We start from the raw sequence: 13,436 nt of genomic DNA, 5'->3' as shown, positions 1-13,436 counted from the left end.
AGAAACTTCCAACAGTTCATCCAAGATCAAGCCTCGACGGCCCTTGGATCAACAAAATATCCACAAATCAACACCTTACGGAGATCGAATCAGAGGATCAAAATAGAGAGAGATTGTAACCCAAAACCATCAAAAATACAAATATTTGTTTGTGTGCACGTTGTTCTTGTCTCTTTCGTTTCAGGAATTTTTCGTGTTCACAATGACTTTAGCCCTTGAAATTTAATTTTCTCCACATAAAACCCGTCATAAGTTTTTTACTCAAATAAAACCCATTAACTAGATTCCACATCAGCAAATTCATTAATTATATTTGACTTTACACATTTAAAAACTTTTGATGCCCAAAACACCCCTATTTGAATGTTTGATGTACACAATTAGTTCCATATAGATTGTAAGGGAGAATTAATGATTTTACGAAAATAATAAATAATAAATTTATTGCTTAATATATAATAACAACAAAACATGCCTAACATATATAACAATACATGCTTAGTTAAGTCAACAAATTATATTTTACATATAAATGTAGGTAAATTATTTCGCACACATGTATATAACAAAAAGATAAAAAAAAAGCCTGGTATACGTAAAAATTCATGCAAAATAATTTACCTACAAAAAATGTTATTTGATTCAGTGCACCTACTATTCAAATTTTAAAATGCTAGATTGCTTATAAAAAAGCAAAATAATTTCCCCACTATATGTAAAATACATGCAAAATAATTTACCTACATAATAAAGCAAACCCAATGTATGCAAAATACATGCAAAATAATGTACCTACATAAAAAAAATTATTATTATTTTATTCAATACTATTTTACCTATTATTTTGTACATATAATAAGAAAATGTGCCCAATATATATGATGATACATACAAAATAATATACCTACAAAATATATGTTATTTGCTCATCATAAATTTACATATGGGCACATTAATTAGTATAATATGTTTGATCATATATGTAGTATTGTGCATACATACGTACATATATATATATATATATATATATATATATATATTGAGCTTGTGGTAGTACTAGATACATTTGAACGTGTATATATATATGTGTGTGTGTGTGTGTGTGTGTGTTAGGGGTAATAATATGCAATAAATTATTTGTTCATTGTAATTAAGGTGAGTAATAATATTTATTGATTTATTTTGAATGTTGTGGTACTACAAGTTGTAAATATTTTGTATTAATAGGTCAATTACTTTCCTACATGGCATTCACTTTTAAATTTGAGTTTTATTTGAATGTTTATAATTAGGTGAGTTTTTATATAGGAAATAAGAGTTACAAGGGTCTATATCTAAAGTACCCTTTTTTTATTTAATTTCTCCAAAACTGTTTCTTTTTTTCTTCATCTTTAATATTGCAGCTTAGTTTACCTTTATTAATTAAATTCGTTTTTAATTTAAGTAGGTTATAAAATCAATTATCTCAACTTTCTACTTTACAATAATTAATTGGAAATTGGTTTGCTTCGATTTATTTAATAATCCTTGTGGAGAATAACCTTGCGAGATCCGTTTATACTACAATAACCTTGTCATTCTTGCAAGTATTATAGGAGATTTTTAGCCCGTTTGCGTGTGTATTAATTTCCCTATCAAGGCTGCTTGTGGGACTCTAAATAAGAAACGAGTCATATTTTTGTGCTCGTTTTTATTTATTATTTTAATGATTTTTGTTGTGTCAATTGATTAAGCTAACAAGTAATACAACTCAAATTTAAACCCAACTTGTTAAAATAATTAGTAACGCTACCCAACATGTTAAGAATTGTTTTTGGCGATTGAAGCTTGAAACAACAATCAACAAGGCCCAAAAATCCAGCTATAATCTTCTAAGCATGTACTGTAGGAAATTATTTGCCTTTCCGATATCCAAAAGTTAGTTAGAATGAGTTTGATAAGGGGGTTATGTACAATTATTAAAAGAGACATGCATTTAACGAGTTGAAATGGATAACTGTGGTCAACACTAAATTAATTAACTAACGAGTCTCAACTCAAACACATTAAAGCTCAACTCAAATATTTTTAATTTTCCGTTTTGTTATTATTTTTTGTCGTATTAACGAGTTTTGTACGATATTGTCATGTCTACCTTGTTGCTTAAAAAAACAATTGAAATCCAACCAATAGCAAATCGAAAAAATGAGAGATATAAATCTAATCTTAAATTTTCATGTTAATGTTAACTCAAAAGAATTCATAAATAAAAGAAAAGAAAATCATATCTAGATAAGTTCATATAAGAAGTAACGCAAGCCAAACTTGAACGATGCTATTCGGTTTAGCTCAAACAACCCTCTGTCAAAATTACTTTTAGTTCTAAACTCACCACAAAAAAAAAAAAAAAAAAAAACAAAATTCAAGTTTGTCAAATCGAAAGGGAGACAAATTATTATCTTTTTTGAGTGGGGGACCCACAAATAAAAGATTAGATTTGTGAAGAATTTATGTATATCAGCGATATTATAAATAGCAAAGCTCATGAACACCTCAACCGACACCTGACACCTGCACTGATTCAAAAGGGAAGAGATACCACAAAGTTCTAGGAATCTGGATTCTTGAAATTTAATCAAACAGTTATAATTATTATAATTTTTAGAGAAATCTTCTATTTATAGTCGTTAGATCAAATTTTAAAAGCTCAAATCTCCAGATCCCTAGGATTTGGTGGGAAAGATCCGAAGGGGATCTCTTCCAGATACAAAAAGCTTTAACACTAGGCTTGTGAAATTGTTGAAATATGTCTTATGTGGAGGTTCCATCATCTCAATCTTCAAACGCAAATCACACCGTGATTTTGCTTTATTAAATTATTAAATATATTAAGCTTTTGAATCTAAACTAACATAATGTTAAGATTAATATGAATTTGATCTTCACAAAATCTCAAAATAAGAACTTTAGAAGAACATGACTTACTTATATCCATTCAGCTTTCATGAAATATCTTTCATGATATAGGGCCAATAAGGTCATCTCCAACCGAAGGGTCCAGAGGGTCAGAGGGTCGAAAATAGCCCTAAAACTGTCTCCAACCGAGGGCTAGGCCAGAGGGCTCGGGAATCTAGAAGGGCCCCATGGAATTTCAAAGGGCCAAAGGGCTGGCTGGCTATTTTTTTTTAATGTTTTGCTATTCCTGTCGGTTATAACCGACAATATTTATTAAGAAAAAATTCAAATGAAACGGCTACTAGCCTTTGCATTTGATTTGATTTTTTTTACATTATTACTATTATTTTTTTACATTATTATTATTATTTTTTATTTACAAAAATGTTCATAACACTTCTATTTTTTTTTCACAAAATTTATTTCATATTTTTTTTAATTTCTATTTTTTTCCTATAACTTCTATTTCACAAAATTTGTTTCATAGTTTTTTTTAAATTCCATTTTTTTTCCTATAACTTCTATTTCACAAAATTATTACTATTAGTTTTTTACATTATTATTATTATTTTTTATTTATAAAATTTTTCATATAACTTCTATTTTTTCCTATAACTTTTATTTCACCGACATGATTTATTAAGAAAAAATTCAAATGAAACGGCTACTAGTCGTTGCATTTGATTTGATTTTTTTTTACATTATTACTATTATTTTTTTACATTATTATTTTTTTATTTACAAAAATTTTCATAAGACTTCTATTTTTTTTCACAAAATTTTTTTCATATTTTTTTTAAATTCCATTTTTTTCCTATAACTTCTATTTCACAAAATTTGTTTCATATTTTTTTTAAATTCCATTTTTTTTCCTATAACTTCTATTTCACAAAATTTGTTTCATATATTTTTTTTAAATTCCATTTTTTTCCTACAACTTCTATTTCACAAAATTTGTTTCACATTTTTTTTAAATTCCATTTTTTTCCTATAACTTCCTAAGCCATTATACAACATTAAATTAAATGAAGTAACATGAAACAACATTAAATAATATGAAACAACATTAAATAACATTAACCAACATAAAAATTATACAACATGAAACTTAAACAACATTTTTAAAAACATTTAAAAATATAAAACGTAAATGCCTACTCCATGCTGATGTCACTTAGCTGTTGGATTTGAATTTAAGTTGTAGTTTTTAAATAATAAATTATGTTTGGCCCTATAGCTCTTTGGCCCTCGGTTGGAGACGGTTTTTTGTGAAATGGCTAAAACGAGCCATCTGGCCCTCTGATCATCTGTTGGAGACGGAGGCAAATATGGCCATGTATTGTTTATTAAAATATTAATATCTTGAAGAATCTTAAAGGGTTAAATGGCTAAAACGAGTCATCTGGCCAGCTATCGGTTGGAAATGGTCTAAGGTTATTTTGCTATCATCATACGCGACAGAATCTGCGGGCCCTCCGTGGTCTCCTACTGCGAATTCTCCATCACTAACTCTACCATTTTCTCCGCGTCCACTTTTCTCAGAAAATGTTTTGGCCACGCAGTTCAAGGTGAGTGATGTAATGGAGTAAGGAGAGGCAACGTCAGCTGACTGGTTACCTTCAATCCCTTTTAAACCACACACAAAATCAAGGACATAGATTTATGACATAGGGCCTATAAGTGGATTGAAGGGTTGCCATCTAAGAGTAATTACTTTTAACCGAAGGTGAGCTGTCATTTGTTCCTTACCACTTCCATCATAGACTTGCTGTCTATTGGCTGCCAAGAAATAATATTTAATAAAAATTGTACCAATGATACATAACAATGCTCTTTACATGCATCAGTGTTATACATCTTCTACATTTGGCTTGGTTGTAGGGTATATAATTCATCTAATATTAAATTTTAATATAAAGTGCTAATAAAAAAGTTTATATATAATTCGGTTTACAATGAATAACCGGTCAAACTAAACTGAAACCGCACTGCTCGGTTTCATTAATAGATTTAATAAAAATTGAACTTAACTTAACTGGACTGGTGTTCTTAGTTGTTCGAATTCAAAAATCAAATTGAAGCAAATGATGTGGGTATGAAGCCACACACCTTAGGATACATGGAGAGGAGATACTAGATGAGGCTCTAACCTTCACCACGACTAATCTCCAGTCGGCGACATTCCGTTTAAGCCCCCCACTTGCAAAAGCAGTAACCCATGCCCTAAATCAGCAGCTCCGAAAGGGTTTACCAAGGGTTGAAGCAAGGTATCACTTGTCAGTCTACCAGGAACTAAGAGAATCACCGAATGAAACTTTCCTAACGTTCGCCAAGTTGGATTTCAACCGACTGCAACGAGTCCATCAGAAAGAACTTAGCGAAATCACAAGGTAAATTAATTCCTTATTCATCCATATACATCACTTACTAAAGAGTTGAATTCTCCACCTCTAGCTACTAATAAATAATTATTTTTGTAACTCAGGTGATGGAAGGACTTGGACGTGCCAAGCAAGCTACCTTTCGCAAGAGACAGATTGGTTGAGGTCTACTTCTGCTGGAGTATGTCAGTATACTTTCAGCCTCAGTATTCCTTTGCTAGGAGCATGGAATTAAATATCGATAATATCGGCGATATTTCGCCGATATTATCGTTTTTCTGAGGTTCCGATATTTTCTGAGGTATCCGTCTCATTATCGTCAAAATATCACGATATTATCGATAATATCGATAATATCGCGATATTTTCGATATTATCGAAAAAATCGTCGTTGATCCGTCGTCGGAAAGGCAGCCGAGGCTGCGTCGTCCCCCCAGCTGCCCAGATCTCTCTGCAATCCATGCTCAAACCCAAGATCTGCGCCTCAACGACGCCGATCTGGCTGATCTCGGTGACGATGGTGACGAAGCCGAAGGAGGAAGAGGAGGAGGGGAGGCGGCGGAGGGAGAATGAGTAGGAGGAAATGAAGAGGGATCTGGCTGATCTTGGGTTGAAGCAGACGCGGAACAGAGACGGAGGCGAGCTCGGCGCCGGGTGGGCAGGCTCCGGGGGGAGGAGGAGAATGGGTGCCGATGTTCGCTTCTCGCTGGCGTCGTGGTGGTGAGGGTGTGGGACGAAGCCGTCGTCGAAGCGGGTGGGGTGGAGGTGGACGGGGCGGATCTGGCTGATCTCGGTGACGATGGTGACGAAGCCGAAGAAGGAAGAGGAGGAGGGGAGGCGGCGGAGGGAGAATGAGTAGGAGGAAACGAAGAGGGTTTTGCAGGGCCTTGATGCGGTGGTGGAGATTGTGAAGAGGGAGAGGAGGGCGATGAGGATGAGGGATGTTGACTCGTTGACGCCATGGATTACTAGCACAAAGGAAGACGGGGAGCCTCTCGTTCTCTCTGTCTTCTCTTCTTTCTCGTTTCAATTAGCAATTTAGGGATTTAACCAAGTTTCGGCCCCCAAATCATCTACTTAAATTGCCCTAAAAAACTCCAAGTAATTACAATATTAGAATTGTAATTGATCATTATTAGATTTGGTTTAGAAATTTTATGTAATTTAGTGATTGTTTCATACTAGGTTTAGATTTGAATTTTTTACTCCATTCAGATTTTAAAGGATTATAATAGATTTAAAAATTTATGAATTTTGATGAAGTTTAATAATTTTTAAAACTTTTATGTAAAATTTTAAGTGAATTCCCTCAAATTTTCAGGAAGCGATTTGAGAATGTTTAAAATATTATGTGAAATATTTCTAATTTTTTCGAGTTTCCCAACTTTTTAAAAATCTCTTCGAATCAATTTCTAAATGAATACATTTGGAATGTATGAATTTCTTAAAAATCATGATCGAATACCCCTTAAACTATAAAGAATCACTTAAAATCCTTATTAAATGCCCTTAGATTTTTAAAGAGAATTAAAATGTTTATAAGCCCCAATTGGATGTACCGCTTAATTTAACCAGTTAAGATTACAAATTAACACAAAAGACGACTTGATGCGATGTCATATCTAAAAAACTTGCCGCAATAAGCCTCAATTGGTGTGTTTAAACTTCTTTCATTAATTACTACATATTTTCTACACTCACAATGTTTGCCAGCTCGCTATATAATCAACTTAAATCAGTTAAATCCATCATGCAATGCATTTCCTTCCAATTTTTTGTGATAAACTAATAGATAATTGACTAAATAAACATCCTGCAAAGTTTCAATAAAAATTTCCAAGTTTTTCTTACAATTTCCGTGGTTTCCATGTAATTTTTATCGATATCGATATTATCCCGATATTTCCATCGATATTTCCGTGTTTTCGGACTACCGATATTTTCGATATTACCGATATTTTCTTCCTTGGCTAGGAGGACATCATGCAAAGTTACTGCCATGACATCCATTATCGATGACCTTTATGAATATGGCACATATGAACAACTAGAGCTCTTTACTGAAGCTATTGAGAGGTATGAATATATCATTTGTTAAAATTCTCTTATATATAAAAGGGTTAATCTTAGTTTACTACTTTTAATTTTCGTGCTTTTTAACATTTAGTACATGAAGTTTTTTTTTGTCCCGAAATCATACTAAAGTGTTAATTTTGAGACAGTCTCATACACTTTCTCCGCTATCGGCATAGCCGTTGCTATCAGCGTTTCTGTCCTTGGCGCCGCCTGGTTTATCCCTTTTCCGTGTTTCCTCTCCATTTAGTAATTAAAGTTCTAATCTTTCGATTAATTACCGATGATGAATATTATTGGATGGAAATTAGGGGGGTGGGTACAGGTGCTACTGCATCGGGTACGCCTTCGCATCCAAAAAAGAGCAGACCTTCATCCAACCCTCTCTCTTCCACCATGCCTCCCGATACGGCATCGATTTCGTCCCCATTTCAATCTCCAATTCCACCATCACCGCCAAGACCCAGATCGAGCAAGCCCCTTTCGATTGCATCATCCACAAGAGAGAAGGGAGGGAATGGGCGCAAGTGCAGAGGAGAGAAGGGAGGGTGGTGGGTGCAGAAGAGAGAATGGAGGGAATGGGTGCGGGTTGCAGAAGAAAGAAGAAAGAAGAAAGAAGGGAGGGAAAGGGTGCAGGGAGAAGGTAAGTACGGATTTTATTTTTTATTTATTTATTTTTTTGTTTGTATATTTTTTATTTTTTTTAATATTGAAGTGGGCCCATATAGATACGTGATGTTCAGTAATTGTCCACGTGTACGTCACGTTATGAGTTAATAGAAGTTCTAAAGGAAAACTTAACAGATGTATAAAACTGTTTCAAAATTAACACTTTAGGTATGACTCTGGGATGAAAAAAACTTGATCTATTAAATGTTGAAAATTATAAAACTTAAGGGTAGTAAACTGAGATTAATCCTATATAAAATATCTTACCTTACATCACCATCCGATCAAAAGGAAAAACTAACCTAATTACACACAACTGATTTATGTATTACTTGATAACGTGGGATGTCTCAGCCATGGATCAACTACCAGAGTATACGAAAGTCTGCTATATGGCGTTGTTAGATGTATACAATGAAATTCATGAAAAGCTTTTGCACGATGGGAAGCTACATTGTATTCACCATGCAAGAGAAGCGGTACTAATCCTCAATATCAATTAGCAGTAGAGATGATTTTTGAATTATTATAATCTCATGATCTGGTATGTGTCAGATGAAAAACCAAGTTAGAGGCTACTTCGATGAAGCTAAATTGTTCAACCAGAAGCACATACCATCACTGGATGCAGGGCCGGCTCAGGCCCGGTGCAGGAGGGGCAACCGTTCAGGGCCCAAAAAAAATTAGGGGCACCAAAATTATTAGGATTATATATTTACATATGTTTTTATAAGAGTATAAATTTATAAAATTTGATTCAAAGACACATAAATTTAACTAGAAGTGGTGGTTTGTCATTTGAAAATAATAAGGAGGTCTTGGGTTCAAAACACCATGTGTGCTTATTTACTTTCCTTTTTTTACAAATTTTTTTTATAAGAGTATAAATTTAGAAAATTTGGTTAAAGGATCAAAAAGTTTAATTAGAAACAATGATTTTTGTTGTTTAAAATTAACAAGTGGTCCTAAGTTCGAAATGCTATGTGCATATTTATTCTTTTCAATTTTTACAAATTTTTGTTTGGTTGGTAATTTATTTTTAGTTACTATCTAGTAGCTATGTGGGTTGTTATTTTTAAATATTTGCTTTAATTCAAGTCTAATCTTCAACAAAGAATAATACGTAGACCAAATTTGCAAATTATATGACGTGTCATCAAAATGTTTAATTTAGTACCCATTCATTAATAATACATATTAATTAAAGATTCGAAAACATCATTATTTTTTAATCCAGTATTGACAAGTTTAGTAAATAAGAAAAAAACACCTCACGATTTATTCAAAAACACATTCAAAGTTCAAATGGAAAACAAAACTCATCATCTATCTACTTGTAAGCCCGTAGTTTTTTTGTTTCCCTTTCTCAATACAAAATAAATTAGTCTTTCTATGTTTCTAAATTATTGAGTTTGAAGTGTTTTTCTAAGTATAATTTTTTCGATGTCTTATGTGTGAAAATAAATAATTTTCTTACATGAAGTTAGGGCACTTTTTTTTACGTCGCCCCGGACCTCAAAAATCTCTGGACCGGCCCTGACTGGATGAATACATGTCTCTATCACTCGTCACCAGTGGCTACCCGTTGCTAATAACCACATCCTTTGTTGGAATGGAAGAAGCTACAGTAGACTCCTTTGATTGGTTGTTAACTTTCCCTCAGGCGGTGAAGGCTGCAGCAAAAATTGTCAGACTCATGGATGACATAGTGGACCCCAATGTACTTAATCGTACATGTAAATTGTATTAATGAGTATTGTTGAATGCAAAAAGTCTCACACTAAAAACAAACCTGACAGAATAAAATATAACCTCATATTAAGTAGTTTCACTTCTAAGTACACTGAACGCTTTTATGATAAAATCTTATACCTAATAGGCTAGCAAATGGTTAAGTTAGAATAATATCACTGTTTGACCAATTAATAGTGCCCCCCTCCCCCTTCCCCCTTCCCCTTCCCTTTCTCTCTGAAATCTTAACAAAGCACGACTATTATGATTGGATTAATACTTATATTACTTTTATCTTAATCCTTATGCGTGACTAGTTTGAGCAAGAGAGAGAACATTTTATCTCAGCTGTGAACTGTTACATGAAGAAATATGGTGCCACAAAAGAAGAAGCGATAATCGAACTTAAAAGACAAGTGAATAATGCATGGAAGGACATAAACGAAGCATGCCTCCACCCTACCGCTGTCCCCATGCCCCTGCTAATTCGTATTCTTAATTTTGCTCGGCTCATGGATGTTGTGTACAAGTGTGAAGATGGCTACACTAATGCTAAGGGCGTGCTAAAGGATCTTATAGTTTCTACACTAGTGGAACCCGTGGCTTTATGAGCCTAAAATATCTAGTTATTATGATGTTTCTTTTAAAAGTAGTCTCCAGGGCCCAAGTTGCCTACAAAAAATAAGGAGTTAGGATCCGTTTAAGACCGCAAAAAGTAATTTGGGTTGTGCGTTTGCTTTCCATATTATGATTTTATGATTAATAAAAGAACTTGTATGTAGTTGGAAATGAATCATATATTAATTATTCAGCTCAAATAGCATACTTGAACATGCATTTATATGGTTGTTGGTGCCAAAACTTGGACGGAGCTTGGTTACGCAGTTCAACACGTATTTGCCATGAGTATTGTTTTCAGTCTGAGTGCCACAAGATGGCTCGAGAGAAGAGAGAATAGATGTGCCACTGTTGGAGACTATCAACATAGACAATGTTTGTGTTTGTGCATGTGTGCAAGTTACGCGTTAATCTGACTTCTGAACCAAATAATCATGCACTGAGTGGGACGTTGATTTGGATAAAGTTCGTTTATGTGCCTCGAGTGAGTGAGGACTTAATATTCATTGTAACTTCGTGTATACTTTCCTAAAAAGTAAATGAAAGCGAAATAGAAACTAAAACGGGAAACAGAATGTAATCATTTCATGATGGAGTCAAGATTGCGAACATTCACAAAACTAAAATCTAGGCCGATTGGTTGAACTACATAATTTGAAATGTAAATTGATAGGCAATGTAAAGAAAGTAGTAAAACTCTAGCAAGATTTAGGCCATGAAGGGCAAGATAATGCTAAAGAAATCCACCTAGATTACTGGTCAGATTTGACTTAGTACAAAACATGAGCCTCAGAGAGGAGATCAGGGTGTTCAGAATTGCACATCAGCCGAATCATACAAGAGGGTGATAGAGCTGTTAATGTTTTAGACCTCAGGGATCGTACGCAATGTTTGTTTGGAAGGAAGGCTTTGAAATTGTAGTTGAAGAGCTAAGAGAGTTTTGCTAAGGAGCAATTGGGTTTTTACTGAAAAGCAGTTGGGTTAATTGAAGAATCACTCAAGGTTTTGTTTAATTTCACGAAGGTTCGAGCCCTTCAGACTTTCACATCTCCAAAATCGTTCTGTTTATGTAGTTTTGTGTAGGAGCTCTCAAGTAAGTTTCATGTAGGAGCTCTTCGAGCCTTCGAGTTTCATATCTCCAAAGTCGTTCTGTTTATGTAGTATTGAGTTATATACACGTAAATCTCCCCCTTACACATATCTAAACATCGCTGCACATTTGATATGTTTATGTTGCTTCTGCTACGAATATTTCCCAAATCCATCAAAACTGAATTGGTCCTTCCTTCTTTAAGTGAATTGCTAGCAGGGGTGCACGTGGTTTTTGGTGCTGCTCGAGTTTGACGGCTGGAGTTGAAGCGATAAGGCAAGATTGACAGAATGTGTAGAAAAGGGCTTCTTGCAGATTGAAGTGGAGACATATACAAAAACTGTGGTGGACATGATTAACAGCGGGGAGATTTCAGAGGTGTCGGTGGAATGTATAATCCACGACATTCATATGCTGGCTTCCCAATTTAGAGATATTATTTTTAAGTTCTGTTGGAACCCTAGTGTTGTCCCACATCGGCCAGAGGGCCCAAGTGAAAATGCTTTAAATAGAAATACCCCTCTCTAACTAACATCGAGGCCTTTTGTGATAAAACCCCACACCTGAGGATTGTGCAGGTGGTTAAGTGGGGACAGTATCGGTGTTGTTGGAGTGGGCCCTCGACCCGTCGACCTGAAAATTTCCACATGGTATCAGAGCCAGGAGGCGGGCCCGTACTGCCACGTGTTTGGGTGGGTCCCCAATGGCCCCGCGTGATGGGTGAGTCCCCAATGGCTCCACGTGGTTGCTGATGTGGATTTTCATGTGTGACCCATAAATGGGGTCTCACGTGCGGGGGAGTGTTGGAACCCCAGTGTTGTCCCACATCGGCCAGAGGGCCCAAGTGAAAATGCTTTAAATAGAAATACCCATCTCTAACTAACATCGAGGCCTTTTGTGATAAAACCCCACACCTGAGGATTGTGCAGGTGGTTAAGTGGGGACAATATCGGTGTTGTTGGAGTGGGCCCTCGGCCTGTCGACCTGAAAATTTCCACAAGTTCATTCCAAGAACTTGTAATAAAGCATCCCACACTATGGTTGGTTATGCTTTCAAGGAGAAATCCAGAAAGGTAACTTTCCTTTAAAGAATTAACGTTCAAAATTTATAGAATCTAATCTCATTTTCGTGCAATTTGAAGAAAAACGAAACGACCAATTAAACCATTTCAGCTTAGCACACAATGAAATTTACAATACATAAACGATTAAGGAACTCAGCGGAGGCATAAGATCAACTGCACTCGGAACAATTACACATTAGCGCGGGTGAATGCTATAGTATGTCCGGATGACAGTAAGAACAAAGAGAGCTGCAGCAGCAACGAATGATATGATACTCCATGGACTAGAAAAATAAGTGCGACAAAGGAAATTTGCATGTCAACGAATGTTATGTTTGCTCAAGGGCAACCAGGACTTACTGTATGCATTCACTTCGTCACACAACTTTCCGAAGCAGAAGTCCTTCACAACAACTGTATTCAGTATAGTTTTGAATTCAGCGAAATATTCTTGGTCCCCAACCCGATTGCGATTTAGTAGATTTATGATTCCTCTTCTCCGAAGAAGTCTTATATCCCGAGTGGAAGTGATGAGACTCTTCATGAGTATCAAATATGAGGTAATGTGATGCGTACTTCTTGTTCTTCGCAGGAATTTCCGTCGGGGATGACTTCCTGGCAAACGAGCACACAGCTCCCCTGGGAGGTTGGCGCCGGTTGAGGGCTGCTGTCGGGCTTCTGCTTTCTTATCGGGTTTAGTCGAGTAAGTCTTGTCGGGCAGGTCTTGATCAAGCAAGACTCTTCGGGCAAGGCTCGTCGGGCAGTGCTGAAAGAGAAGGACATAGTTAATTTGAAAGGTGCCTTGTGGGGCCTTAGGTATAGGCCTTGAGGCTCACTATCAAGATTAACTTTTGAGGTGCTCAGGCGTGCCACTGC

The 13,436-nt window shown here is 35.3% G+C and overlaps 1 pseudogene; it reads left to right on the top strand.

Annotated features, from left to right (window-relative positions):
• The first annotated feature begins 5,022 nt into the window (after positions 1–5,022).
• LOC126592278 ((-)-germacrene D synthase-like) lies at positions 5,023–10,399 on the top strand (annotated as a pseudogene).
• Positions 10,400–13,436: the final 3,037 nt, after the last annotated feature.

Source organism: Malus sylvestris, chromosome 12 (assembly GCF_916048215.2).
Source record: "Malus sylvestris chromosome 12, drMalSylv7.2, whole genome shotgun sequence".
NCBI lineage: Eukaryota > Viridiplantae > Streptophyta > Magnoliopsida > Rosales > Rosaceae > Malus > Malus sylvestris.
The sequence above is the reverse complement of the archived record's forward strand: the minus strand, read 5'-3'. Positions and strand labels throughout refer to the sequence as shown.